Source organism: Columba livia, chromosome 4 (genome assembly GCF_036013475.1).
Source record: "Columba livia isolate bColLiv1 breed racing homer chromosome 4, bColLiv1.pat.W.v2, whole genome shotgun sequence".
Taxonomy (NCBI): Eukaryota; Metazoa; Chordata; class Aves; order Columbiformes; family Columbidae; genus Columba; species Columba livia.
In genome coordinates this window covers 23,249,256-23,273,552 of record NC_088605.1, presented here as the reverse complement: position 1 = coordinate 23,273,552, position 24,297 = coordinate 23,249,256, and the positions used below count along the sequence as shown (strand labels likewise).

The following is a 24,297-nucleotide window of genomic DNA, read 5'->3' as shown; positions in this document are numbered from 1 at the left end:
TTTTTTCCTGTTTTGTGGATCACCTTGGCTTGGCTAGATTGGCTGGGTTGTTTGCAGCAACAAACCCAGCAAGTTAATTTAGGAAATCTTATCTAGAGGTAACATAGGTCAATGACAAACTGCAACTGCTGCAGTTGTCTCAGCAAGAGAAAGAGTTTTGTGTTCCTGAAGTATGTTTCTTAAACCCAATGCCACCTAAAGCTATGACCTGAGTGATAGAGCTTTTAAATTTCATCTTGTTGAGGGCTGTGCTTTCAAGCACCGTCTCTAAATACAGACCTATGGTGGTATGACCACCAGTGCCCATGGCGGTATAATTAGCTGTTTGTATTCACCTCAGCAATATTTTTAGCACTGTAGAAACTTTTTGGAATATTCTTTAACATTTGGGATCAAACATGAACACCAAAGATAATGCGGGGAGAAGAAAAATTTGCAGTCAGGAGAGAATGATACTTGTTTAGTGCATGACTGATATAATTAATTTTCTTATTACTGAAAATGCATGCCCTCTTATAGCACCTTACTGAATGTTCCTGACAGCAGAAAGGTCAAGTTATAAGATGTGACTAATGCTATTGTCAAAGAGCTCATATATTTTAGTGCCATTTTTATTGCGCCTTTTGTTTGGCACATATTGGGTGAGACCAACATGATTTTTCATCTGTTTTTAAAAGCAGATAATGGATGATGCTTGTTTAGAGGCACAATGCTTTCATGCTTTCATTTAAAGCATTCTGTGCTAGATGGGTCATAATACTGATCTGTTTTCCTTCTTTTTCTTTTTTTTTTTTTTTTTTTTTTTCAAGTTGCCTAGGGACAACATACTAGTGACAAAGAAAGATTTCCCAAACAAGGGATATACAGAAGCCTGTGGGTAAGTCAAGTAGTTCTTCCCTACTTATTCTGTTTCTGAGACAGTTATATATTGCTTACTGTATTGACAGGCATCTTTTCTAAAAGTACCCTGAAGACAGTACATTAGCAAATATCAGGTTATGTGAGTAGCCCCTTCACTATGCTAATTGAAGGGGGTTACTTCATAATAGTAGTGTCACCATGATTGATATAAAGACACCTTCTATGTGAAGGTAAGTACTTGGATGATGCCTACAGGTATCTACTGCAGATAAATCACGTCCTTATTTCAAGCCATTTTTATTGAAGAACAGGACTAGATAACAATTTGCTGTAGCATTCAGTTATACAGAAGTGTTTTTTGTGAGATCTGCATTGAACTATAGAAGACCTAAAAGTGTGAAGAAAGAGCAAGTATTCTGCCATGGAGAAGTACAGGGAGTCTTTTGAGATTAGAGATTCCACAAGCAGTACTGAATGTACTCTTATCATAGAATCATAGAATTGTTTGAGTTGGAAGGGACACCTTCCACTGGACCAAGTTGCTCAAAGTCCCATCCAGCCTGGCCTTGAACACTTCCAGGGATGGGACATCCACAAGTTCTCTCTCCTGCTTACATCTTAAACAAAATTCTCTATGGATTTGTGTGTGTTTTTCATATGCAAGATTTTTCTCTTCTCCATTATTTGTTCTGCTGGTACCTATTACCTAAAGCAATGCATATGAAGAGTATGATCTGTAGAAAGTATTGTAACATTTTACAATGATACTTACAAACACTATCTGTTATATTCCACTTAAATACCTCCTGCAGTATAGTAATTCCTTGAACTGTCACTACAGTAGAACAGTAATTGATGACAACGCAACCCAGGACTTTTTTAAGGTCATCTCTTCTATGACCGTTGGGGATTCAACTGTTAGTCCAGTGGGGTGTGGATTCAGGTACTTACTGACTTAATTTCCAGAATCACATTTTCCCCCTTTTGATGGTTTCAGACATCCAGACACATCTGAAAGGCAGGAAGGTGTGGGAGCACAGCAAAAAGAACTGCAATTCACATATAGGATTATCTTTTTATTTTGGAAGTCATACTATTCTTATATTTCGACAACAGAGAATTTTAGGATGAAAACGCTGTTCTGCCCCAGGGAGACCTTGTTGACATTACTACAATAAAGTGATCCTAACTATAATTGTGTTAGTATCAAACTAGGCACTAAATATGAACTGTCATTTCTCTAAACGCCAATATATTTAGTTACCCATCAGTAATAACAATAAAATAGGATTCTTTTCCTACTTAAAAAATTGAAAATTCAGTTTTACACTTCTGTTGACTCAGTAAATATTTCACTTTGTATACTAAACTGGTTTTCTTGGTATGAATTCTTAAGAATTACAGAAGTGGCCAGTACAGGAACAATAATCTTTGTCACTGTTTACTGCAGGGTGACAATAAACCATGGCAGATGCTCTCTGTTAACCACCTCCCTCCCTGCCCAACCCTCCCCACCAAGGAAAGGCAAGAGGGAGAAAAAAGAGAGAGACACGTGCAAGTTGGAAAAAGTTAAAAATGCTTTACTAATGCTACTAATAAAATGGAGAAAATAATACAAAATGTACAAAACCAGTCTTGAATTTCCTGGGGCAGCTCAGCTTTGAATGGTGGAGCTGGCTGCTCTGGCAGCTGCAGGGCAGGCACCCAGAAGTCCTGGGCTGGACTCCGGAGCAAACGGGAACTGGATTCAGGGATGCAGGGTCTGGAACCAGGCCTTGGATCACAGGCATGACAGGCATCTTCAGATGCTGGCCATGGTCGAAGAGAGTGAAACCCTCGTGATCTCCCACTTTTATAGGGTGTATGACGTCAATGGTATGGAATACTTACTTGGTCAATTTTATTCACCTGTTCAGTTTGCCCTTCCTTGCAAATACACCCCTCTCACTCATGGGACATGCATTTTTATTGGTCAGTTTACATACCATTTACGTTATCAGCTCCTGTCTGCAAAAACATGTAGTCAAATTCAGAAAAGAGCAGTTACTTAGAAGAACTGAGTTGAAAGGAAAATTCACTAAAAGAGAAACTCATCTTGCTTTTAACAAAACCAGGACATCTTTTACGTACTTTTTAAACTAGGAACCCAAACATCCATGAACCTGACCTCAGTTTATTGAGACAAACTTGCATTTCAGCCTAATCTATTTCAGGCTCATACACCTATTGGTAAATCAGATTAGAGTAAATTCAGATATGTCTTCTCACTTTCTTACAACTTGCTCTGGGTCTGTCTTGGGGCTCTCCAGACAAATCTGGAGTGAATTCTGGAATGAAGCCAGAAAGTCAAAATTTATCTTTTTAACACAGAAAATTTCTGAATAGGTTTATAGTCTTCTGTAATGAATCCTAATGATGACTGGAAGGAGGTGTTAATGAGCGTGAAATGGAGCCTGGGACAACAAGTGAGACACCCTTGTTAATGTGCTGAAGTGGAAGCTACTACAGTAATGGACGTGGCTGTTAATTATACAATGCCAGGCTTAAGGTCTGAACTAGTATTTAACTTTTCTCATCCACCCTAAACTTCTCTGTTGTTATGATTCCTTGCTGAGAAACATTGTATACTCTGAGTGCACTTTTTGGAATCGTCTCTTCTGAAAGTAGTCTTTCAAATCAAGAGGTATCATAGGAGGCTACAAGTAAACAAACAAACAAACAAAAAAACCCAACAACCAAAAACTTTCACCCCATGGAATTTGGAGCATTACAATCCATATTACTGTTCAAATTAAATATTACACAATGTGATGTGCTGTGGATTACTAGGAAACAACTGGAAACTTCTGGAAATGAATCCTTTTTGTGTGTTTACTTTTAACTGAATTTTAATGGTTCGAAGAGAAAATCAGATTCTTCTTGTGGTTTAATCCCAGCCAGCAACTGAGCATCACCCAGCTGCTCATTTGCTTCCCCTGGTGGGATGAGGGAGAGAACTGGAAGAGTAAAAGTGAAGAAAATCCATGGGTTGAGATGAAGACAGTTTTAAAAAGTAAAGCAAAAGTCGTATGTGCAAGCAAAGCAAACAAGGGATTCATTCACTACTTCCCATGGGCATGCAGGTGTTCAGCCATGTCCATGAAAGCTGGACTCCATCATGCTTAGTGGTTACTTTGGAAGACAAATTCTCTAACTCTGAACGTTCCTCCCTTACTTGTCCCTGCCCCCCCCCCCAGCTTTATATGCTGAGCATGACATGATATGGTATAGAATATGTCCTTGGTCAGTTGGGGTCAGCTGCCCCAGTTGTGTCCCTTCCCAGCTTCTTGTGCACCCCCGGCCTACTCACTGGTAGGGTGGTGAGAGCAGCAGAAAAGGCCTTGACTGTGTGTAAGCCCGACTCAGCAACAATGGAAACATCCCTGTATTATCAACACTTTCCAGCACAAATCCAAAGCATAGTGCCATACCAGCTACTGTGAAGAAAATTAATCCTGCCAGATCCAGCACAATTCTATAAAAATAAAACTGAAAACAGAAATGGAAAATACTGCATTCTTCATTAGGATAAAAAAGATTATCCGCTCATAAATGCGGAAGCCAGACCATTGTGGTCTTCTATCTTTTGTTGAAAGCAGCTCTGGTTTGCCCTCTCTGCATTTTCCATTCTTTGCAACAAGTCAACTTCCCTAAGGTATTTGAGCGGACAGTGAAAAACATGACTTTTGTTTTGCCACTTATCTTTAGGTGAGCATTTTTCCATATAAACTTTACTCTTTTCTTAACCGGCACTGCTCATTTCTGGTAATTTTATTTTTCCTTTGCAGCATATAACACTGAAAAATCTGAACAGTTAATTCCAGAATAGTTTGTGGGAACAGTTCTATCGGTGTTTCATCACCATGACTGTCCTTCAGCCCCCTTCAGTTATATTTAGACTGAACAAACTTACACTGTCAAAACAAACCTGAAACTATCAGATGTTATAAAAATTGTTTTAAATTAATATTTTAAAAAAAACCAGTGAAAAATAAATGCTTATTAATAAAAATATTGATTGGCTTAAGCTTATCTAGACTTTTTTGCCTGGAGTTGATTCAAATGGAATGATTTACAAAGGGGTTCTATGTTTGATTTTTAAAAACTTTATTTCTGCAAAGTGTAGATTCTGAGGAAAATTTTTCCGGTACTGTGGAACATGAATCACTTACAAAATAGGAGTCTTCAGAGGGGTGACAGCAGAGAGACAGGAAAGCAAAAAATTGTCCCAAACATACTATATCTGCATATTTTAGCCCAGATTAAATATGCTGCTACCATTTCAAAAAGACCAGCTACAGTTTTTTCCAACATCTCAAAAGGATTCTATTGCCTTTGATCGGCAAGGCCGTTTCAGTATGATGCTTCTACCAAAATTAGTTTTCCCAGATAGGACAATGGACTGATGGAATTTGGTTATTGATGGAGGGTGTAGATATGGTACCAAAGAAAAAAAAAAAACAAAAAAAAAACACCAAATCAACAACACAAAAACCACAACAAACAAAACAAAACAAACAAACCAAAAAATCCCAGAAAAACAAAAAAAAAACCCCATAGTTATAAAATCAGTGGTATATCAGTGCCAGAATTTAGTGACAATGAGAAATATTTACTGCTCACCATTCTCACCACTTAAACATTTGTGCATAACAGCATGACACAGAACTGGCAATCAAAGATATCTAAGCACAGAATTACTTTTCACTTCGTAAATAGTTGTGGGTTTTTTTCTGCTTCTGAGGCTATTCCTCCCGTCTTTTAAATGAATCTATAATTATGATTTCTTTGCTTTGCTGTATGTATACTTCAAATCTAAGTCTCTGCCATTACTTTTTGCTGTATCACAAGGTTCTTATCTCAGCTTCTGTGTTATTCAATATGGATATAATGTATTATGTCACTTAGAAAGATCATTCAGTCTTTTTATGACTTTTATGCATATGATAAATCACTCTGGATGGCAGTTTTTCCCCGTTTAGAGCAGCACGCTCTTCCATCTCTGCCTAGTTTATTGATAACTACCACTGGATGAAGAACTTGCAGAATCCCAATCTGGCTGAAACTGAAATAGTATAAATGAGTAGTTCAAATACAAACTCAATACTGAAAATACATTTTTAAATCACATTTTCTGTTCAATAACTGAAGAAACATTTAGAACTTTCAAGGAACGCAGATTCTGGACTATAACATTACTTCATTTTACTACTATTTTGGAGAAACAATTTTGAGATGATAAAACTTGTAGACTTCACACAGGATCACTTTGCAGTAATGGTATTTTAAATATTTAGAGTGATAGGATTTAAACACTTGTTGACTAAATCAGACTTTTATTGCTAGTGAAAAGGTGATCAGTCTTACGAAGCGGAAAGAAGAAGATTTGCAGGAAATTTTTTCATGTAAAACATTTAATAACCAGTCTCAGAATGATGGATGGTCATTTCTGCTGTGGCTGGAGGTACAGTGAAGTTAATTGTACCTGTTTGCCTCATTGGCATCAAGTGTTACTGAAATATCACCACAAAATGTCATCAGAATATAAAAATATCATTTACTTTCAGCTCTGGAGAAGTTTAAAAGATGTATCATTTGGTGACAAACATTGAATGAAGTATCATTTGCAAAATCTTCAGAATTTCAAAAATATTTTTGTCTGATGGATGCAAAAATTTATCTTATTTACCCTTTTTCTTCTGTTTCTTGTAATCTTTGATATAATATGAAGAGACAATTAATAAGAGAAGTGAGAAGGGTGAACTGGAGTGGATTAAATTTAAAATCTTTAAGTCAATCTTTTTGTTTTGCTTTAAAATTAACTTTGCTTGGGATTTCCTTTTTCCTTTTCCCAGTTTGAATACTGAGATAGGATGTCTCTTTTCAGTGTATTTCAGCTTAAACCTAAACCTTCTTCCCTTTTCTTGTACGTCAGAATCAGACAGCAACACTGAAAATACAACTAATCCAATCAGTGGCAAGTTCTCTCCCTTTCCCCATCTATTTCCTCCCATGTGTTGTCTCCAATATATTGTTGAATGCCTGAGCTGGAGGAAGAGATAATTTAATTAGGAAGGTACCTGGCTGGGCATGGTAATCACCTGCCTGCCTTTCCAGTCCCCAAAACCCCCTTCTCTCTGCATGCACCAGCAAAGCATCAAAATACAGAGAACTGAATTGTTCCAGCTTTAGCTAAGAAGTGTAAGTGATTAAGCAGATCTGCTTGGGAACCAAAAAGGAATACCAAAATGTTAATGTTATTTTTAACACGTGACAACAATCAGTACCCATTCATTTTTAACATGAAACAGTGACGTCTTCTCAAAAGCACAAATGTTAAAATAGCTGTTGTCTCAGAGCTGACTATATTAATATGCTTACAATCAGGAGGTCAATCGTTAGCTGGTATGTCAGAGACAAGTCAGAAATACAAGATCACCAATCAGAAAAGGCCCTGTGAAAAAGCTGGAAATCAGACAGTGGTGGCATTTGCTCAGAAGGTAGGTTTCTGAGAAAATAAAAAGTGATGCTATGATACAAGTGTTGTGGTCTTTCATGAATTTACTATAACCCGGAGGCTTATCAGCTGCTAGATATTTGCACATACCTTGTTTAATACCCTTCTCAACGGCTCCAGGTAAGCTGTTAGCATGCACATCCACACTCAAATGAAGGATTTCAACTGTGGCCACAGCAATCTACTCCCCACTCCTGTTTGTGACAACAAAGGCACTAGTATCTGGTTATCAGCTAATACTTTGATCTAAGGAAACTGCAAGTGTCTTTACAGGGAGCACAAGCACTAACTAAGCTGAGCCACCTGGAGAGGAGGTCAGCTTTCAGCATAAGGGCAGGCAAGAGAAACAGCAGCTACTTACCTGTGAACCATGATGCTGCTCAGGGAGCAAGGCATGCTAGTGTAAGTCATTAAATCTAATTCCCTCCCAGATTTTGAAGGCATTAGGTTAAGAAAGTAACCAGAAACATTTGACCCAACACAGCTATGTGATGTATAGATACAGTATGCAATTACTTGGTGTAGCCACAGAGCTTTTAGCGTTTTCTCATCCTAAACTCCCTTATGCTGTTTCCCTCCAGTCTCCAGTTACCAGGTTTCTGTTTTGTACAAATGTGCAGAAGAAGTGTAATATCTGGACAGGGATAGGAAACCAATTTTATGGTAAGCTTTGTTTAATATTGTATTTTAACCTGTCTTTCTGAGTCCAAACCTATCAACAAAGCCTTAGCATGGCAGGTTTTCTTGATTAACACACTAAGCACTGAGGTTACCTGGCTGTTCTAGGAACTGCCATCAAAATGGCTTTAGTTTGAACACCAAATCTGGGAGTTTCTATCTTTAAATTTAAATATTTATACCATTTCAATAATTTCTAACACTATTATTAAACTAATAAATGTTTTAGTAGCTTAAAATATCTCCAGACTTAAAACTCAGTGTTAGGTCCATAGATTACGAACAACAACAACAAAGGAGCTGACAAGTAGTGAGTTAAATAGAATTAATTTCATCACAGCTTCCCAGTGAAATCATAAACCAATCAGACTTTTTTTTTCCCTCATGTTATATAATACCACCAACTCAAAGTCCCTCAGCGAAATTATTTCCTTGTAAATCATTGCAGTCCATCCACTATGCTCAAGAAATATGACTTTTATTATTTTTTTTTTAAGTGGGTAATATAAAGTAGAAAAAATATGTGCTGCTTTGTCTCCTGATATTTGCAGGAATAACTGGGCTGATCTAAGGCTCAGAGCTTCTAAATACTAGATGAGTTTAAAAAGCTAATGAGTATTTAGTATAAGAGAATATGAAAAACTAATTAAAAAAAGAGGGTACAAAGCAGAGATATAATAAAAAGGCTTCTCTTTCTCTAGCCGCAGATGATTGTCACACACATAGATGTTTTACCATTAATTAAAGCTTATATCTATGAGTAATCACCAAATAAAAATGTAAAGATCATTTGTCTCACTGAAGGTTAGAGTGTGGGTGTTCTTGTTCCTTATCAGAAACATCCAAATGAAGTATGTAAGGAAATGTACTGATCCATTCAATCTGGCAAGTAAACCTGCAGTCCTTACTACAACAGTTTAGTATTTTCTTTATGAGTGTAGGTTATGGAAATGAAAACACATTCTTGTCCTGGTCACTTGATCTTTTGATTAGATTTTTTTTTTTATTTGATCAAATCAGAGGAAAGATTGGAAAAGGAAACAGTGGAAGCAAGGAAGAAAAAAAGTTAATATGTTGGTTCAGCTACATTTTCTTTAACAAGCTTCCAAATCTTTTACTGCAAGTGACAGTTACTTCTTCACATCTTGATGGTCAGCTGGACACATGGAAACACTATGTAGCCATGTAAGAATCTCTTTCTGGTTTCTTGTTTAAGTTTGAATAGTGACTGAGAAGTAGCAGACTACAGTTCTTGCTCTCTGAAGAAATTTTTATCTCCCAACATAACTAAGAATCTCCAGAATGAAAAGTCTGTCATTCTCATATCCATGTATAACATCTGCAAGTTCTTTGATTTGATTAATACATGCAGATGTTCCTTTGAATTACTGTGGCTAGGTTTTTAACTGGTAATGTGAGATGGTTGTTGCCACATCAGAAAAGCTTCCTGGTTGTAAACAATATGTTTTGCTTTGTGCAATGACACATATACAGCAACTCATAAAATAATTTAATATTCTTTCAAGATTTGATAAGAATTATTGAAAGGTAAATGTTCTCCTATCTGCCTTTGATACTTTATTAAATTCATGAGAGATAATGTTGTTTCCCTGATAACCTATGTTCATGTTTGTTCCAAAGTTTAATTTCCTAATAATAATGTTTGAGAACATGAAGAAAAGCCTGAACAACAAGAATAATTTCCTTTTCTTCCATTGTCACCTATAGTTTTATCTTACTTGGAACTACACTACAACAACAACTTTGCTGCTGCCCTCTAAAGAGGGCAGCATGCAGGTGTCTTTTCCCAAAAAGTAAGGTTACTAAAATTGGGTCTTAGAAAGTGACAGTCTTCCTGGCGGTGTTGTGTAGAGAAAGATCGATGAAAATAAAATAATAATAATAATAAAAAAAATCTCCAGCTATTGAGCTAAAACCTATAATTCTTTCTGAACATCTAGCTCTTCCACCTGGATTGGTGGGAGGGGGTTTACTGAAGACCTGCCTCACCCACCCATATGAAATCCTTTTCCCCAGACACTATAGAAAGTGATTTCCCAAAAGGTTAGAGCATAATCAGAAAGACTTCTGCTTCATCTTTTGTGTGCCCTTCATCTTCTTTGTGCATGCTGCAGTGCATTAGAATAACCAATAATCCAGTTCAAAACTGGATTCAGAACTGCTTCTGTTCAATATTAGTCCAAATAACTTTGTGCTCATTAATCTTGCTTATCTTGTCCCTCCATTCACTGATCAGAGCTCCCTCCATACGGTACTAAATATTCCTCACTGCAGAATGGTGAATAAACTCACTGCTAATTTGTTCAGTTTCAGTTCCACAATGATGAGATATTCTGTTCTCTAATTTACTTATCAGAGCTGGCTTGAGTATTTCTCAGAGCTGTAAAAATGATACAGGTCTTTCTGAAAGCTAAAGATGGTGTTTGGATGCTGGACATCCGATTTCATTTTTTTCAGGATTTTAATATACTTCACTCATACTTTTTGGTATGTCAGAATTTTGGAAATTGGGCATTCTGGTTATCTCAATAAAGGATTTAAAGTTTCAGTTTATCAAAGAATAATAAAAAAATGTTTCTGGAGAGCTAATACAGAATTATGAAAAATAAAGTTAATACTTCCAAGGTATCTATGGACTATCATACTTGTCTAGCTGTGATATCAAGCAGTAATTTGACCTATGAAGCTAAAAATGTTCGTATTACCAAAAAGCTACTGGACATAATTTAAAAACACACTGCTTCATTTCTGAGGGAGAAATTTAGACATTGTTTTTAAAGCTTAATAGAATGTAAAATACATTGAGTAGGATTTCTTTTTCTAGTAGTCTGCCTAGTGAATTTTCATTCTTTTTGATTGCCAGACATCTCACTACCTCATAAATTATTTGCAAGGTGCCTGCAGGTGCAGTTAAAGAGGGCAAACTTATGTTATGAATACATGTTTCTTAAAGCTCTACTAATGAATTGGTTTCCCTGTTGGGTACAGGAGATAGTACTTCAGTGTAATGAATGGAAAGCATTAAGCTTCAAGCATCTTTTTACTAAGAATAATATCACTTTTTACACAAAATTTAGAAGAATAAGAAAGCTGAGAAACAGGTCTGATCCTGTGTTGCTCTACTTGAAAATGAAGAAAATAGGAACACTTTCACCTTTAAATGTAAATGGAAAGGGGGGAGGCTCTTTTATATCTGGAAGCATTGACACTTCAGTGATATCTGTTACTCAGATGCTGAGGTCCTCTGGCTGTCGATTTCATTTTGAGCTGTGCTGTTGTAGTGGCCTCTGGTAGTTCAAAGGAGGCCTCCTGGAAACAAACAAATGAAAAATACCCAAAACAACAACAACAAAAATCACACCAACCACATTAAACCCAGACAGGAAAGTATGGAAAGGATTCTCAGAATTTCATACAGAATTCCTTTCAGTTGGTGTGTTGTGCTAATTAAGGATAAATTTTCTGTAGCTGGATTGTAGTGATAAGACTAGCATCTGGTCTCATACTCCCAAATGAAAAGCAGTATCATTGATAAATGCTTTCTTCCATGAGGTAGCATTCATAATGACTTCACCTATACAGTTTTCCGCTGTGGATTCAACAGCTCAGATATTTATGTCCCAATTTGCTCTTATTCAAGCACTTTTTTTTTTTTCCCACTGAGTGACTAACTATCCTCTTTGATTTGGGAATTCTTCAAGTCTGCTTTATTAATACTTCGAAGAAGTCAGTCCCTTAGCTTGCACATGCTTATCAAAATTAGTCAAGGTGTTAAGTTCTGAACAACATTCTTGCTTAGTACTGTGACACATGTGGTAAACAGCTTCATTTATGCAAAATCAAATCACATTTTAGTCCAGATTGCTGAGTTATTTTTCCCTATCTCTTCCACAGACAGAAACATTCAGAAGAAACTCAACCATGCCCAAACTGCTATACATTTTTTTCTTGCATTGCCCTGCCAATAAATCTTTGTTTCAGTTTCCTCCTGTTGTTGTTTAGCACTTTTTCCTATACAGCTTAGTTTTCAATTCTTCCATTTGTGAATTTCCATTCCAAACTGATAACAGCAAGCATTCATAATGTCTTTTCTTATAAAAACTTTGACACTAGTGTAAAGTAGAATATCTTTACATGTATTACTGAAAAAGTAGGCATATGGTTAAAAAAGTTGCTAAACAAAGTGCACAACAGCATAGAATATGCTTGGCTGGGTCTTGGAGGCAGAAGTCATAGGGAGTAGCTCAAATAATAGGAGGCTCAAAGTCAGAAAGAGGTATTAAAGAAAATGGCTAGTAAAGAGTGCAGAAAACGGAAAGGAGAAAAGAACAGTTGTCATGGTATATGTAGAATTCAGTCCTCATTAGTTAGTTAATGAGACAGTTTATTCTGCATATGTAATGCCATTTCTTTTTCTTGCTTACGTGTCAGAAAGACTCTGATTTATTCTAATAACTCCATGAACCTAAAATATGAGTATGTGATAAGTCACTATCGTGTGTGATAACTCACTGTCTGGTCAACAGGGAGTCCTAGAACCTCTCTGCATGTAATAGGAACTGTATGATTTTGAATCAGTCTCTGACTATTTATTAAGATTTGGAGATTACTCTAAGTTCCATCCCTCATTTCTGAACTGGATGGACTAAATCCAAGCTAAAAGGGTCCATGGATGTCTTACATCTTCACAAAGAAAATAGAACACAGAACCAGTAGAAATTAAGGGAAAAAATACATGATATAAACTCATAATACTGTTTCAGAAAATCTTCTAAGTGTAATATTTAATTACAGGATATTACTGTCAGTTAGAGTGCAGGTAATAGCTCTAATTAATTGATTTTTAAAATAGATACAATGATATGAAAAATTCTAACAAGTTTTCAAGATCATCAAGCCAAAGATAAGGCATCAGACGTCACTTCAAAATGGTCATGTGCCATTTCATTCCTGTTTTTGGTCATTTATATTTGAGGCAGAAGAGCAACAGAGTGTGGGGCAGTTTAGAGGCAGAAATCCTAACACAGCTGGAAGGTACCAGGCAGCAGCTTCACAGAATCATAGAATGTCCTGAGTTGGAAGAGACCCACAAGGATCACTGAGTCCAGCTCCTGCCCCTGCATATGACAACCCCACAGTTCATACCATGTGTCTGAGGGCATTGTCCATCTCTTCTTGAACACTTGTTAGGCTTGGAGCCATGAGACCTCCCTGGGGAGCCTGTTCCAGTGCTCCACCTCCCTCTAGGTGAAGAACCTTTTCCTGATGCTCAACCTAAACCTCCCCTTCCTGCCGTTCCCTCGGTTTCTGTCATTGGTCGCCAAAGAGAAGAGATCAGAACCTGCCCTTCCTCCTCCCCTTGTGAGGAAGCTGTAGGCCACGATGAGGTCTCCCCTCAGTTTCCTCTTCTCCAGGCTGAACAAACCAAGTGACTTTAGCTGCTTCTCATATGGCTCCCTCTCCAAACTCTTCACCAACTTTGTAGCCCTCTTCTGGACACTCTTTAGTAGCTTTATATCTTCTTTATCCTGTGGCATACAGAACTGCACACAGTGCTCCAGATGAGGCCACACCAGTGCAGAGCAGAGCAGGACAATCACCTCCCTCACTCAGCTGGCAGTGCTGTGCTTGATGCACCCCAGGACATGGTTGGCCCTCTTGGCTGCCATGGCACACTGTTGGCTCACGTTCAACTTGCCATTGACCAAAACCCCCAGATCCCTCTCTGCAGTTCTCCAATTTGCCCAGATCCCTCTGCAGGGCCTTTCTGCCCTCAAGAGTGTCAACAGCTCCTCCCAATTTAGGGCCATTGGTGAACTTACTTAGTATTCCCTCAAGCCCTGTATCTAAGTCATTTATGAAGACATTAAGACATTAAGCTTCAGAACAATCTTCCAAAAGGTAACACTCTAGGAATGCAGACAAGTGGTTTATTGGGAATATTTGCACATTTTTGACTGACTTTAAACAATGAAGGATCTCCAACTGTTTTGTGAGCTCAGTAATATTCTCAGATCATCAAATGCTCCAAAACTATTTATAACTCTTCTTCTTGTGCAAACAGTTTCTCACTGAAGCCTCTTCTTCCTCTTTGTCCCTAACAAGCATGATTTGATTTCCCCTGCAGCCACTGCTTACACTGGATATACCTGCAGTCTGGAATAGTGTATGATGCAGAGATAACTGAGCTAGCCAAGACCTAAGCAAATACTATGCAGCAATTTTTAGCTCACCCCAGATGTAATTTGCCTTTCTAAACTGACTTTAGACAAACTTAAATACCTTTCTTTTCATTAACTTGGTTAGACTGAATTTAAACTGTGATGGCAACATCTGCATGCATCTAAGTGGATTTAGCATTTCAGATTTTGACTAGTTTAAGAATTTGTGTAATACTCTGTTTCAGTGATACTTTCAGTGTGTGATCTATGGCTACAAGAAACAGCAAATCAATTTTGAGGATAACTTGTTTTCAGGCATCTGAGGAGAAGTGAGATTCCAATAACTCCATCAATCACCTCCTGAATAGTTTTCCCCTTAGGAATGGTGAAATAACTTGGTGTCCTGATAGATGCTTACGGCCAACACAGAAATAAACAGATGAGAAAACCCAGAACAAAACATTTTTGTGGTCACTATTATTGTAGGAAAAATGACTCTTTAGCTTTCTGATCCACATCTAGATTTAGAGAGTATTGTATCTATACATACATCTACATATATTTATCTGTCTTTCAAAGAAAATAAAGCAGGGGTACACATTTTTTTCCTCACATTTGTGATGTGATCTGAGGTAATGTTGGCAGATATCACATATCAGTTAGACTTGATAATCCAGGTTTTTTCAGGATGTGTCTTGTGCCCTTTGTGTTTACTCATCTTTAAGCATGGTGCAGCACAAAGCCTATGTCCTATTAAAGTCTTGCAATTTATATGTATCATAAATTTCTTATTAAAATTGCTGACTTCTATGTAAAAATAGAAGTGATAGTTGAATGTATAACAGTTTAAGATGCTGACTTTATCTCAGATATGTACATAATAAGATCCCTGCATCTAAGCAGAGCATATTTTTCTTTGTTATTGTTCTCTGGTAGGGAGAGACTATTCATAACCTCCTCACAAACTACTTCGTCACAGGTGGCTGTCATTGCATGGAGAGAAGAGAAACGCAGAAACAAGAATGATTCAGATGTCTGGAAAATGTGGTCTATTATTAACAAAAAGGACACTTTTACTTCTGCATTTCAATGTGATCACAAAATTACCTTACAGGAGTGGAAAAAGTGATATCTAGAGATGGTCTCAACTTGCACTGAAAACAAGAAGCAATGAAAGTGAGTGAAAGAAAAGGAGCATTTCTGCACCATTTTGTTTGTTTGGATAGTATTTTATGCATAAAGAGATGACTCAAGGCAGAACTAGTAGCAATAGGAATAATTATTTCTAATAAGCAAAGTTTATAGTAATTATCTCAGAGGACCAGAGTGATGTAGACGTGCTGCCAAGTTTTCTTCCACTATATTTCATATAGTTTCATTTCTGAATTATATTTTCACTTGCCTGCTTTTCTTGCATTTTGCTGATTAACTAAGATTAAATTAAATAGATTTTTTTATTTGCAAGCGTGTATTTATACTAAATGCAAATTTATTTTTCAGTGCAATATGTGTATAAATTGCAAATGCCAATAATATACATAAAGTGATACTGCCTTGCTGCAGTGATAAAACAGGAAAAAAAACTTATCACTTAAAAGATAGTGCAAAGTTCCATACTATCACTCAATACAGAGGTAATCTCCAGATTTTTTAGTAAGGCAACTTTCACACCTTTTTATTATCAAAGAAGTAGAGGAGAATACAAAGTTAAAACATGGGAGTGGTCAATGACTTAACAATTACTACAGAGCTTAAGGTTTTCTGAATTGTATAACTTGACTTTATTCCAAGCAAAACATATAATAATCGATAAATCAAGCTATCTATGTGAGGTTAGCACCCTTCACAGGACATTTGCTGGAGAGATCAGTGAGTGACTGGTTAGGAGTATGGAAATTGCTTTCTTTTTTTTTATAATAACCAGTTGCCTGTTTTATATTATATTTTCTGCTTATCTCAGCTCCCTAGTTATTTCTTCCCCTTTCAAGCATGATATTACTTTCTTCCCCTTTCAACACAGTCTTATAACATTGTGTCTATGCTTCAGTATTTTTTCCATTCTCCAGTACCATCTGTTGCCTCCTTGCTTGTCTTGTTTCCTGTTAAGTATCAGACACAGTTCAGTGCTGTACAATAAGTCTTTTAACACATACTGTATTCACCCTGACAAATCTACTACTGCTCTGCATATGTAAAGAGAAGGATACCAGGAGCTGGGAAGTAAGGTTACAAAGAAAGGTTAGAAGCCATAATGCAGCTTATAAAACTGAACAAACAGTATAGTTAAGAAAAATATTAATGAAAACAGAAAACCAGTGCAGCAAAGAGATTGACCTACTATACAGGTACTGAGTATATAGATACTCAAATGTGAGATTGCAGCATTTTATTTGACAGGCTTATTGAAGAGGTAAGTTTTAAACAACAGCTTCATATGTCTGTAAATCAGTAAATTGCAGATAATCTGGATTGCAAACTGTAAACTAAGGAAACTAGTAAACTACTGAGTTAATTTCCATGACTGCAATCACAAGTGGATAAAACTTCTGTAAAAGTGTAAAAACTTCTGTCAGTTGATAAAATCCACAGCTGTTTCTTCTGAGCCATTTGCCCTGTATCTTGCCTGTGTTTGCTCTTTAACCCAGTTGAGGACAATGACCATATACGGCAAGTGTTACTGGTTGCACAAATGGAGTCAGTGTGAGGTGGAGTTTGGACTTTACCTGCTGTTTGTTGACCAGAGCAGCTCACCAATTAGGTAGGAGTTGCAGAACATTCCTTTAGGATGAAAGTGTGGTAACCATTTAACATTTGTTTGCATCAGCAGAGCTTCTGGAGTTGCTAACTAGAATGCTGATATGCAGGGAAAAATGGTCATACTTAGTTTAAAGTATGTATGAGTGATGAAAGAAAAGGCATTTTGCCAGTAGCATGAATCAGCAAAAGGTTTCCTTGAAAGACTGAAAGAGCAGTAAAATTGTACCTATCAGGAGAACGTGGAGCATTCAGATAGAGATGGCAGCAGGATGCAGTGATGTAGAATATTGATGTTTGCAGGAGTGGCATAGCAGCTATTAATAGGTGAGTGCCTCTTTCCACAGAATGAATTTTAACATGTCTAACCCTTCACTTGGTCATACCTTTGTGTCAGTAGAACTGTACAAAACATAGGTAAGACACTGACCCAATTATACTTTGCACATACATAATAGCTAAGGAAGTCTTTTATGATAGAGAAGAATAGATGGCATATATCACATCTTACCTAGGGCTTTGTCACAATCACAATACTATCCTCATTAGCAATCTAGGGCAACGGGGTAACTGTCAAGCAAGTGTAAAACTGCTTGGATACCAACAGTCATTGACTAGATACCAGGGGGCTCCCTGTCAAAATGGAAAAAATGTATCGAATAACATTTGATCCTTGCCATTCAGAAAGTATGATGCAGAGGGCCTGCAGAGTGTTTAGACGCCTAGATGCAGCAGTGGTGACAAGGAACAGTGCAATTAGCACTGTATCACTATAAAAGCAGCAAGGGCAAAATAGCATTAGGTGGTTATCATAATATTCCTTCTGCAGTTTTATTATATGTTTGGTTCTTCCTCACAGCAAAAGGTGACAGAGGTATTTGGCTATTAGTCCACCAGCTGAAGATGAAAAATAAAGACACATAATTGAATGTGTTCATCTTCAGTACCTCTCTAGTATACAACTGGTACATTATGTATTTTGATTTTCTTTTAACTAGATGATATTTTGTTCCTCATTGCAAAACTAGAGTTGAAATGGAATAAATAGGAGCATCAATAAATAGACATTAAATGACATAAAATAAAGTAACAAACATACTCCTTTATCTTTTTTATAGAGCATAAGTGGAACTGAAAACCTAAAATAAAGGTTTGGATTTCTTGCCCTGTGGTGTAAATATTGAACAAGTTTGCAGCTCTGCAAGGCTGTCTTCTTTCTTTTCTTTTTCTTCTCCTTTTCTTTTCTTTTTCTTCTCCTTTTCTTTTCTTTTCTTTTCTTTTCTTTTCTTTTCTTTTCTTTTCTTTTCTTTTCTTTTCTTTTCTTTTCTTTTCTTTTCTTTTCTTTTCTTTTCTTTTCTTTTCTTTTCTTTTCTTTTCTTTTCCCTTTCCGTTTCCCTTTCCTTTTCCTTTTCCCTTTCCCTTTCCCTTTCCCTTTCCCTTTCCCTTTCCCTTTCCCTTTCCCTTTCCCTTTCCCTTTCCCTTTCCCTTTCCCTTTCCCTTTCCCTTGTTTTTCCCTTGTTTGTTTTTTTTTTTTTAATTTAATTATTATTTCTTTCCACTTTTGCAGTTTCATAAAAAAAACTGTCTCTTTCACAGTTACTTGTTCTAAAATCTGCTGCTAAGTGCACTGATTGGCTGAATATGGCTTTAAATTAATAAGCAACATATGTCCCAAACATGATTATATTCTGCCGTAGGTCTTGAATTTCCAACAATTTAATAGACTTTCTATGGTGGTCCTAAAATGCAATCAAAGTCAGTTTCCAAAAGTTTAATTTTATTTTGTAAGCTGTATGAAAGTTTTTTGTTGAGTGTCTACAGTGTGTCATTAGTAAGACAGGATGTGCAAGAGGAGGTATGACATGAAAACAAATCTAGCTTTCATCACGTGACTCCATTATGAAAGTGGGTTTGGCTGATGGATAAGTAAATGATGATTTAAATGAAAGTAGAGCTTGATGAGTGAGAAAATAAAAGGCTTGACTAAAATTAGAACCATACAGAGATTATGTTTTAACATGAAGTTAATTGTCTAGTTGGAATAGCAAAATAATCCATTAGAACAAAGATTAAAAAGAGCTTTTTTAATTTGGCAAGCATGGCAAAAGGATGATGAGATATCAAAATGTTGTTACTGAAACAGGAGGATGGGACCAAAGATTTACCTGGATTATAGTAGGAAAAAGGCTGAATTATATAAAGTGGAATAGTCCTGCTTAGAAGTTTTTGTCCCATAGCATTTTGAATACACATTTTTTCATATACCCAAAATCCATTATTTTTTCTACTGTTTAGATAGAGGTTTGTGGAAAATAATGATGCCATCACAGAATGTTTAAGTGTACCTTACCACCTCAAACTGAGTTGACAAGACATAGAACAATAACTCAAAATGGTCATTGATACCCAAACAGCAACCAGATGAAGTCATCTCTTGTTTGATGGACTACTATTGAATAAAGCACAGATAACCTCTGTACAGGTAGAATATTGCACTAAATCTTACAGAATCCAGTAAGGATCCGCTGGAATTCCTGGTGACAGTTAAGAATGGCTGGTTTTATCTTTCACAAAGTATTAAAAAATCTTTGCATTTTTGTTATTCAAAGTGAGTTAATAGAGTTTCCTCAAAATTTTGTTTTTGCACAAAAGTATTCTGAAAGATACATTATTTTCCAACAAGCCATTAGGCCGAGGTCAGGTGGATCCTTGTTGAGGTGCAATAGCTCCTGGTTTTAGCTCTGAGCATGTCTTGGGAGGTACCTCTGGTGTAGATGTTGTATCACTTCCTTCGCAGAAGCTGCATAGTGAGGATCTTTCTTTAGAGAAAACAAGTGATGGGGAGGAGTGGTGAGGAAAGAGACATGCTGAAACAGTCAGGAAGAAATGAGAGATTACCTGACGGTCATAAGACTTCAAAGGCAACTGGAAACTAAGTGATTCTGTTTGGTTGGTTAGTCATTTTTTTCCCTTCAGCTGAGAGGCAAGACTAAATGCCTGGCAACTGCCACCCATTTTGCTCAGAATTTGTGCTATGTATTGTATGACTTCATCGATTTTCCTATTTGAACTCCTGAGTTAGAGGCCTGAAATAGATTCTGGCTCAGAGAGGAAAGTCATTAGTTTAATACCAGTTTACTAATGTGTGGATGTGCCTTTTTTACCAAGGCCAACAGTGGCAAAAGCACCATCAATTTTGCTTGCCCCTTCACCCCCATTCAGTTTAAGAATAGAGATAGGGCCATTGATTCACTGTATTATAATTGTGTCCTAATCCCCTCACAGTCTCAACCTTCACTCTGAACTCCTGGTGCTCTTCCACAGTCCTCTGCATTACCCATACAGAAGTGTTTTCTCTTTGAGAATTGTACTGAGCATTTCATCCTCCTGTTCACTTGTAGTAACAGCATCCAAAATGTGGTTTTGTGTGTAAAAGATTTCTTATTTTCATCAGTTGTAACCGGTATCTTGTCAATTTTGTTAACTATATTCATTAGGGGAAAAAAAATAAACAAGATAATCTGTTCATATTCTTCAAAATATTTATTACTTTAGGAACATATGAGAATAATACAAACTAAAAAAATGCCATCTTTATTTCTATTATGTCTTCTAGAGATTCTGATACTCCAGAAATTACCTCCATCTTATTATACAGTTTACATATAGGAACCTTTCAGGAATGCAGTTTTTGGATCCATCAACTCAGAAACCTCATATATTGATACCTTCTTGCAGTTACTGTTTCCCTTCTAGTCACTTCATGTACCTTTTACAATCATTTTAACTGTCAGAACAAAGCCAAACTTACTTCTGCAAATCTAGCTATGGTTCTTTGAGAAATAATTTCTCTATGGGTGATCATGCACCTGAGGACTCAAATCCTTCTGTCTCCAGGTGATTGATTCAGAAGTCTTATCTAGAAGAGGCCAAAGCTGTGTTCATAAACATATATGAAACTAGGCACAGAAGACTTGACTATACTGTGTCTATGACAGTTTTCTTTCAGCACAAATTCCTAGAAATTATTTGAAAGTTCATTTTTTAACATAAACTTTCAAGATGCTAATACATAGTAAGAATACAAAATACAGTCATATTGTGCCTTTCAGAACAACTCTTGGGAATGTCAAAGGGGACACTAAATTCAATGCTATATGCAAATGTTTTTACTAGAACTTTTGACATCTCTTACAACTAGTCTTATTAGCATTAGCATACGTTAGCATGAAATGACAGAATAAGTCCATTTTTAGCATGATTCATATGACAGTAGGACTACAGATATAGATTAATGATACTTTCAAAAATATTACAAAGCACTTACATAGCTTTCCACATGTGAATTGAGGAATAAGATTTGTTTGTTCTGCCAACTAGATAGGTGCTGAATATAGTGAATACTAGGCATACAATATGTGCAAAGATGAGTACTTCTCCCTCTGGAATCCATTTTCCAAATATCTTGAAAACTAGTAAAGGAAAAAACCCTACATCATAATTCAAGAACTACCATGTATACTGTTGGAAAAGCAGATGACTGAAAGTTTTAATTATTATGGAAACTGAGAAAAGACCAGTCACAGAATAACAATGCAATTCTCCATTGTACTTGCTCCTAAGATTTAAGCCATTTTATGTTTCCAAGGCTAGTATTGATTAACTCCTTAAATACATCGCTATAAACAGCTACAACTAAGCCAGCTTGTAATTCTCTTGAAAAGGGCATAAAGAATAAAGAATCTCAAAAACCCTTAAAAAGAACAGTTAACTTCATAGCTTCTTCCTGCAATAGAAGATCCTTTTGTAAGTCCTGAAATCTGCAAAATTTTGATGGGTCTGATGGTGATGATGTAATTGGGGAAAAAGTTCCATATAATTTCCCTTTATCTTCTTTGAGACCAATGTGAAGACAAATCTGAAACAGAAATACTTAGGTAAATGCATCAGCTCAACTGCAAGTATTTGTCAGTTCTACTTCACTGTGGTCTCAAATTATATCAAGACCTTGCTGTGCTCAGTGTAAGTACGTGAGGGGAGGGGGAAAAGAAATGGCCTTTTCCCCGGATAATTGGCATTTTACAGGCAGGTCTGCATTGCTGCTCACAAACAAACACCAGTGTGAGCGCTGTTCTAACAGCAAGACCCTCCACTGAACCAGAGGTTCCATCAGTGTGCTGGCCTCACGTTGTGCCTTGTGGAATAACCCTCACTGAAACCCCATCTGAGGAACATTCTGCATCTTAGCCTAAGAAAAAGATGAGAGAAAACATGCCTCAAACAAAAGTTTCCAGTAGTCTGGAATAGCAGTAACAACTCATGTTATGTTGACCCAATGATCTGTTGCAGAAGCAGAGTTTTTTAAGTGGCTCATCAAACAGATTTTTTTTAATCCAGAGATTAATCCTACAATGGCTTGTTTGTTTGTTTATTTTGAATGCATTTTTCTGTTTCCAGAGAATAGACATGATCTAGCATCTGGTCTTTTACTATACTATATCCTAAAAAAAAAAAAACTTATTGAAAGTTTTATTCATGTAATATATATAAAAAGTAAAAACAGGGAATGTTTCATGAATAAGATTAAACCAGTCATTATACAATCAGGAGTATAACTTATTAGGTGTATAAAAATTAATCACAGTACAAAGTGCAGTATAATTCCTTAATTTTTGCAGATAAACCAAAAAATCTTTGTACATAAACAAGGCAAAATTACATATCACCTTAATAAAGTTCTTTGTTTCTAGCTCTGCAGTCTAAATAATAATTCTAAGGGAACTGGAGCTATATATAGTTTGTAAATAAGATTTTATTTTCAATTTTTTTCTAGCCTATTTATCTTCACAAACATTAAACCAACCCTTATAATAGTAATAAATTAAGATATGCATCAAGTAATGCTTGTATTCTTAATTTAAATGAATTTTCAAAGCCAACCTGTTTCAAAGCTTGCTTCCTAGTAAATATAGTAGTAAATATAGTACCAATTACAAAATAAAAACTTGGATGATAGTAAAAAGTGAATGTAATGACATTTTTGTGAAAAAATGTAGCCCCTGTCCAGGGGCGGATGAGGAGCGAGTTGAGAGTCTGTGGGTGAGAATTAAGGGGCAGGCTGGCAGGGGTGATACTGTTGTGGGTGTCTATTACAGGCCACCAGAGCAGGGTGTGGAAGTTGATGAGGCCTTCTACAGGCAGCTGAGAACAACCTCACAGTCATAGGCCCTGGTTGTTGTGGGGGATTTTAACTTCTCTGATGTTTGCTGGAAGGACTACTCAGCCAGCCAGCCACAGTCCAGGAGGTTCCTCTAGTGTGTTGATGATAACCTCCTGATGCAAATTGTTGGGATTGAAAGGGACCTCTGGAGATCACCTAGTCCAACCCCCCTGCTAAAGCAGGTTCACCTAGAGCAGATCACGCAGGATCACGTCCAGGCAGGTCTTGAATGTCTCAAGAGGAGACTCAACAACCTCTCTGGGCAGGCTATTCTGGTGCTCTGTCACCCTCAAAGTAAAGAGGTTTGTCCTCATATTATTAATAATTTTAATAGGGCTAATAGCTTGTAAACTTACACTCTGGTATCCATGCTACAATTTTAAGAGACAAGATGAAACATGTTTCGAGTGCCACTGACCAGAAAAAAGTACACACTGGGAGTAGATTATTTCGAAGTTCCACAGCACCATTTAAAATCTGTGGGACAAAAGCAAGGTTCACTTACTCCTTTTATGGTGGTAGCACTTACTTCAGAAAAGTGAACATAAAATGCAATTTGTTAAATTTGCACTGTTAGGATAGGATACCTGCTGTCACCAATTTGTAACCTGCTGTCACCAATTTGTTATCTATTTCTTCTAGGTTTAGAATCCTCTGCTAGCACACACAGTCTTTCCTTTTTTTTTCCAAAGCCAAATATTTTCAATGCAATAGAAGTTTTTATACGCCAACTCAAGTATTAATTGGATAAATTGAAAGTAAAAATCTTCCAAAGCCAAATTAACAAAATTGTGTTTATTTCCATTCTCAGTTTCATCTCATTCCTTCACTTATTTCTGCACTTTGCCATTATCTCGTGTCTTGCAGTTTTTTAAACCAGTATCTCCTCTGAGACCCAGACCAGGGAATCCTTTATAATATCTGCACACAAATCCTGACAGGCTGCTGAAAATGTCTCCACTTCATGCTGTTATTTTAGTCTCATGGTTAAAACATGAAAATAACTGTAGGTACTTAGATAGGCTGATGGACCAGAATGGGGTTAC

At 36.7% G+C, this 24,297-nt stretch overlaps 1 long non-coding RNA gene across 1 annotated transcript in view; it reads left to right on the top strand.

Moving 5' to 3' along the window:
* The first annotated feature begins 600 nt into the window (after nt 1-600).
* LOC110357916 (uncharacterized) overlaps nt 601-24,297 on the top strand; it is a 108,865-nt gene continuing 85,168 nt past the window's right edge. The window contains exon 1 of the long non-coding RNA XR_002411909.2: nt 601-877. This is a non-coding gene — a long non-coding RNA (uncharacterized LOC110357916). The remainder of the gene's footprint in view (nt 878-24,297) is intronic.